The 7,279-nt window shown below is 44.8% G+C and overlaps 1 protein-coding gene across 1 annotated transcript in view; it reads right to left on the bottom strand.

Annotated features, from left to right (window-relative positions):
- The window catches only part of OSBPL2 (oxysterol binding protein like 2), a 152,062-nt gene that overhangs the window by 143,903 nt on the left and 880 nt on the right, over positions 1-7,279 (bottom strand). The window lies entirely within an intron of this gene.

Here is a 7,279-nt window from a genome sequence, read left to right as displayed (position 1 = left end):
AGCTGAAAGACTGAAAGTGCAATTCTGTACAGAGGTACTCCAACCTAAACTCGTTGGAATGCTTCTGCATAGAATTTGCACTGTAACTTGCTTTTCAAAGACCATCCTGCAGGCTTCATAACTGTGGGGTTGTTATGCCAATAAAGGTCTATGTATATGTATGTAACTGTGGGGTAACTGTGGAGTAACTGTGTGGGTTCAAGACCAGCACTACTCCACTATACCACAATAGCCATAGCCATATTTCTCAGCAAACATCTGTTTGTCTGACAGACACATGTCACTTATTTTCATGCTTATACATACCCTCCCCTCCTTCCCTCACACATGGAACAGGATTTCATAGAAGCATAGAATGTTAGAGTTGGAAGGGACCTTGCAGGTCATCTAGTCCAACCCCCTGCACTCTGCAGGAGCATAGCCGAAAGATAGCCCTAAAACATTTAATTAAGCTTTTATCTGTTATGATATCCATATCCAAGTGACTGGAGAAACTGGAGTTTGTTCCCTCCCTACAAACCAGAATTAAACAAAGGGTTATAGTGCAGCCAACTTATGGTGACCCCATACGGTTTTCAAGGAAAGAGACGAGCAGAGGTGGTTTCCCATTGCCTGCATCTGCATAGAGACCCTGAACTTCCTTCGCAGTCTCCCATCCAAACCAGGGCCAACCCTGTTTAGCTTCCGAGATCTGATGAGCCTGGGCCATCCAGGTCAGGGTAACTCCCCCCCCCCCCATATTAGCAAATGTCACCATTGCTCAAAATTTAAGCACACTGGTCAATGTAATATTTCTTCCACACTGTCTATCCCAAGCACAACAGGGGTATATTGGCTTCTATCCTCTCTTCCTTTTCTTCTCCACCAACCCAATCATTTCCAACTTCAGCATGAGGTAACTGGGCCCACATCATTCAGAGACTCCACTCTTCTGCTGAAACATTTCTAGTAAGATCATGACCCACACATTAAGAGAACGTTTATGGAACTATTAGCAATAAGACATGCCAAAAATTTCCCCTCTCCCTCAGTTGCCCTCCAGTCGGCAGAAGCAATGAACATATTTTCTTTTCTCTGACGTTAAACATGGCTTTGTAAACAGATCACAGAAGTTATGTAAACCCAGGAATAATTACCACCTCCCAAAAAGTTTTTACCCAGCCTCATGAAGCTTCTGCCATAATAAGGATGGCAGATGTTACAACAGCTCTTTTTCACATTTCATCATCTGAGGGCCCCCAAGGTTACTGTATCAAAGGCAAAGCTTCCCTGAAATTTTCTCAGGGTAGAGTTTATCTCTGCAACTTTTGACTTATACAAACTGTATTTGATGCACCAACTACAGTTGTTCTGTCACACATGAGCCCCAGTAACATAAAGCTGGAGATGGTCATTCTGATTTTACTTTAATTGGACAAGCTAAAGTCAGGTTCTCCAGATCTCCAGCAACTAGGTATCTGGGGTTTTCCCAATCATAGCCACTGTACTTTGGTCACATTATGAGGGTAAGAGTCACTAGAAAAGATAATGTTGCTAGGAAAAGTTGAAGGCAGTGGGAAAAGAGGAAGACCCAATGTGAGATGGACTGACTCAGTAGAGGAAGCCACCACCTTCAGTTTGCAAGACCTGAGCAAGGCTGTTACCAACAGGAAGCACTGGAGGTCACTAATTCATAGGGTTGCCATGGAAGCGACTTGAGGGCCTTACACACACACACAGAGTCACTGGGCAGGTCTACTTTCCAATCAAAATGCAGCACCTTATTCTGAAATCACTAGAATCCAAAGATTCTCAACCCACATTAATCCCAACTAGCTGGCATTAGTGTGGAATGTCACAAAACAAGCCCTTGAGAACAACCTTAGAGTGCAGATGTGCTGATGTCCTTGCAAAGATAAGAAAGACAAATTACTACTGCACACTAGCAACAGCCCTGAAGCAATGCCAGTATTTCCAAGTACAAGCAGACTGAAAGTGTAATGCACTGAAACACAATTATATATTCACTACCTACATTCAGTTGGAGCTGCGGTGGCTCAAGTGGTTAAGACGCTGAACTGCAGGCTGTGGAAGGTCAGTAGTTCAGCGGTTCAAGACCCGGGTGCCGCAAGACAGGGTGAGCTCCTGTCTCTAGTTCCAGCTCCTGCCAACCTAGCAGTTCGAAAGCAAGAAATTGCAAGTAGATAAATAGGGACCACTTCGGTGGAAAGGTAACAGCGTCCCGTGCGCCTTGGTGTTTAGTCATGCCGGCCACATGACCACGGAAACGTCTTCGGACAGCGCTGGCTCTTCGGCTTTGAAACGGAGATGAGCACCGCAACCCTAGAGTCGGATTCGACTGACTTTCGAGCAAGGGAGCCTTTACCTTTACCTACATTCATTGATGAGCTACAAGAAATTTTTGTTGTTGTTCAGTCGCACAGTCGAGTCCGACTCTTCGCGACCCCATGGACCAGCTCCCGCCGGGCCCTCCTGTCTTCCGCTGTCCTCTGAAGTTGGCTCAGTTTCATGTTCGTTTCATCGATGACACTGTCTAACCATCTCATCCTTTGCCGTCCCTGTCTTCTTTGACCTTCAATCTTTCCCAGCATCAGGGTCTTCTCCAGGGAGTGCTCCCTTCTCATTTGGTGGCCAAAGTATTTGAGCTTCAGTTTCATTATCTGGCCTTCCAGGGAACAGTCAGGGTTGATTTCTTTTAGGATTGACTGATTTGATCTTCTTGCAGTCCAAGGGACTCTCAAGAGGGAGAGGTGATTATCACTTGTGTTCTTTTAACAGATGGGCCCGCTGGCAATTAAGGAAGAGCTACACTTCAGAGTATTATATGAAGGCTAAAGACACATACTAACCAACAACTGGTTAGTACTGGGATGGGAGACCACCAAGGAAGTCCAGCGTCACTATGCAGAGGGAGGCAATGGCAAACCAGCTCTGAACATCTCTTGCCTTGAAAACCCTACGGGGTTGCCATAAGTTGCCTGGGACTTGACAGCACTTCTCACCACATCAGTTACGTTCTTACAGAGGATAAGCCTATCAGTGGCTACTACTAGCCATGCTGACTGAGGGGAACCTCCATGTTCAGAGGCAGTCAACCTCTGAATCCCAGTGCCAGAAGGCAACATCAGGGAAAGGTCTCAGCCTCTATGCCCTCTTGTTGGTCCTCCAAAGGAACTGGTTGGCCAGGATGTGAGAGAGGATGCAGGACTAGATGGTCCACTGGTCTGATCCAACTTATGCTCTTAAGTATCTGTACTGCATTAAAAGATCTGCTGCATTACCTCATTAAATGTCTACTTCAGAGAAGTGGATGGGGGGGATAGGGTAGGGGAAATGAAGAGGGGAAAAGAGAACTGTCAACGTATCAGTCATTGCCCTGATCTGGATGGCACAGGTCAGCCTGCTCTCGCAAGATCTCAAAAGCTAAGCAGGTTCTGCCCTGGTTATTACTGGGATGGAAGACCACCAAGGAAGTCCAGGGTCACTATGCAGAGGCAGGCAATGGAAAGCCACCACTGAATGTCTCTGGCCTTAAAAATCCTATGGGGTCAACATGAATTGGCTGTGACTTGACAACACTTTCCACCACATCAGTCACTTGCAGTACCATAGGACCTAAGGAATGGGAGACCTTGAGTTTTTAAGGCATACAGGAGATCAGCTCACCCCTATTAATTTTTTGCAACCAATCCTTAAATTGTTAAACTGCTCCTAGGGGACAGGTGACATCAGAAGCTCCCAGCCAATCAACACCGTGCACAGCTGGCTTCAGCACCAAGTACACAGAAAAGCTTTTCCCTCAGCTCAAGCCTATGCAGAAAACTGAACAAGAAGGCAGAGAAGTGGGCTTCCATTTCCATTCCCAAGACCCCCTGTTAAGTTCACAATCTTCCCATCATCCCTTGATGTAGCTAAATATAAGCAGCCCCATCAATAAGAGATACAATTGATGAATAACCCAGGATTAAGCCTAACTGAAGGGGAGGAGCCTTGAACTGATATAAGATGGGATACGGCCCACTCTCTTTGCCTGGTTACTCGGACGCTGCTGGCTGAAATTTGAATTTTTATCTTGGAATGCTGTGATTTGTTGGTTATCGTTGAGGAATTTTATTATTGAATTAAGTTTTATAAATTGACCGTTTTATTCAATGTTGTAACCACCCTGAGACCTGTATCCCATGGGAGGATGAGATATATATAAATAAAATAAAAATACATAACACTTTGAAACCAGATTTTCAATTATTTGTGGACCAGCATACAATCTTTCTACAAGACATGTAAACGTTGGCTGTCAGACCCCTTTGTTCATCATATATATCTATTTTTTTCTCTTCATTACCTGTTGTTTGTATTTCTTCCCTTTCACTATACTGTCAAATGTGCCATACCAGTTATTGTAATCAGGGGTGAATTTTTAAACCAGTACAGGCACTAACAACATAAATATTACACAAGCTCTGAACTGCACTGCTCCCTTTTCAGAGGTGTATCAGATTCTTTTCTCACTGACCAATACACCAGTGAAGGAGTCTCAGAGGAGGGCTGAGTTTAACTAGTTTTGCTTATAAAAACAAAGTGCAACTATGCAGAATACTTTGGGAATCTTATTCCAGCAATGACAACAGTTTTCTCACTCAGGAGGTGAAATAGGATGAGTGAAGTCAACAAAATAAGCTGCCCTAAATATGAATTCCATACAACCCAGGACCACTAGAGGAGAATTCATATTAGCTTCTAAAGAAATCCCACTTACAGAAGTGGAAGATGCTTGGGAGGTTTGGTCAGATTCACTTCTAACACAGCTCAGAGCATCTAACTCCTGCCTGAAACTCAACAGAATTTTGCAATTGATATTGCATTGCAGGATCAAGCTTCAGTGTATTGAACTACACAGAGTACTGTGCAGTCGTTTATCCATCTAATCAACTGTGCAGAATGTCTTATGGTCTCTCATAAGAACTCTGCAAAGTGATCATTAAAATGGACGTAACGCAGATATACTCAGAATGCACTTGGCCACTCAAGCAAGATGATGGCTGACCTAGCTCCGAATGCAGGTCTGAATTTAACAAAGGTCACAGGGCCGCCTTGTGCCTCACATGGCTCATGCTGTATGAGATAAAAAGAAAGCCTCATCTCACTGGTGTCGTTTTGGTCACTTGTACATAGCAAAAAACCAGCAGAGATAAGAGTGTATAATAAACCACTCCCACACTCTATACTACTTGCAGTTAGCCATACCACCCAGCTGCTTCTTTTCACACATGGCAACAGAAGCACTTTTGCACATGATCTGTTGGTGCTCCTTACAAGAATCAGAAAAGCATAACAGTTTGCTGGTCTACTCCCCAGAGGTGGTGGTGCCATATCTGGGGTTCCAGTCTGATTACGTTAGAACTCCTTTACTAACCATTTTTTAAGTTCTGGAAGCTCCCTTGTCTTCTTGACAAAGAGCACATCTCTTCACTATTCATACCGAAGTTTCTACTTCTATACTTTAAGAGAACATTCTTACTTCTTATCAAGACAGATGTGTCCTCCATATTTTGAGAGAGAAGATTTGTATCGTAAATTGCCCCCTATGACCTGGATGGCCCAGGCTAGCCCAATCTGGTCAGACCCTGGTTAGCACTTGGATGGGAGACCACCAAGAAATTCCTAGGTTTCTATGCAGAGGCAGGCAATAGCAAACCACTGATTCAATCTCTTGCGTTGAAAATTCTACAGGGTCACCATAAATCAGCTGCAACTTTACGGTACTTCCCACAACATTATGAATTGCCAATCCAATGAGTAAGCCATGGATGTACACAAGGAACAAAAAAGAAGCTGAGACAATTTAGTTAACTGCTCCCTCCTTGCTCACCAGCATTGTACCTCATTCTATACTGAGAAGCAAACTACTGCTTCGTCCGCAGGTCTCTTAAGTACCACCCAGATCAGAGGCAGAAAACAGAAAACATTTATCTCACTTTTCTGCAGCCTCTGAGAGGCTGATTTCATATCCTCAACTACACAGAGGTATAGAGAGAAAACACTGGCCCATGTTTCAGCTAGCACCACAGCCTTCTGCAGGATATCTTGACTGAAGTTACTGGCAGTCTCCAAGCTACAATTGACAGAGGAACTGCCTAAGGCTGAAGCAACTAGCTTACTGGATATCTCCACCCTAAGAAGAATGAGTCCAAGAGCCAGTAAAGAAACTGTTACACAAGGAACCATGAGGTTGATTAAGCCCTGTAGGGCTAGATTGTTCCTCAGCACTTGCAAAGCCAAAAGGTCTCAGATATAACTCTCTCTTTACAGGACAGAGGAAACTTCTGGTCTCACCAGGATCTCAAGCTATATTATAGGTCCACAGTGATATTCAACAATGGAAGCAGAGCAACAGGCCTCAGAACTGGGTCACACAGCTACCCCTCAGGTAAAATAATGTCACCAGTGGAGTCTACGTCCACAATAAAAATAAGGTTCCAGCTGACACATAAGGAGCTGCCATTTTCTTCCTCAATTACCAGTCCTATACCAAGGTAGAAGAAGAAGAAGAGATTGGATTTATACCCCGCCCTTCACTTGGAGTCTCAGAGCGGCTTACAAACTCCTTTCCCTTCCCCTCCCCACAACAGACACCCTGTGAGGTGGGTGGGGCTGAGAGAACTCTGACACAAACTGCTCTTTTTCAAGGACAGCTGTGCCAGAGCTTGTGACTGACCCAAGGTCACATCAGCAGGTGCAAGTGGAGGAGTGGGGACTCAAACCCGGTTCTCCCAGATTAGAGTCCGTGCACTTAACCACTACACCAAACTGGTAGTTTTAGGAAAACAGGTTGCGAAAGATCATTTTGTTCTGCCCAGTTCAGGAACTGGAGAAGATTCGCTCCTGCCTCAGGGAGTCCGAACACTCAATTGGAAATTTCAGTTTCAATGACAGAATGCTTCTGTTCAGCGTCTCAGCCTGGTAGGTACACCTAAGTAAGGCCTCACGGTCACATAAAGGCGGTCAGGAGTAATGCTCCCTCTCAGCTGTGGAGTCTTGTGAGCAAAAACGCTACATTGTGAGCTACTGGCATGAAATTTGTGTGCGAGCAATTTGGCTACTGCATAAAATAGTTTGCTCTGGAGCCATCCTTCCTGAGCTGTGAGCTAGCTCACCCTAACTCAGATTAGAGGGAACACCGGTTAGGAGCATTCAGGCCTGAGATGGGATTTTTCTCCCCCTCCATACATCACCCAAAGATGTCTGGCAGCCTTCACACATGGCAGATGGAAGAGCG

Source organism: Gekko japonicus, unplaced genomic scaffold (assembly GCF_001447785.1).
Source record: "Gekko japonicus isolate JY-2015 unplaced genomic scaffold, Gekko_japonicus_V1.1 scaffold1202, whole genome shotgun sequence".
NCBI lineage: Eukaryota > Metazoa > Chordata > Lepidosauria > Squamata > Gekkonidae > Gekko > Gekko japonicus.
The sequence above is the reverse complement of the archived record's forward strand: the minus strand, read 5'-3'. Positions and strand labels throughout refer to the sequence as shown.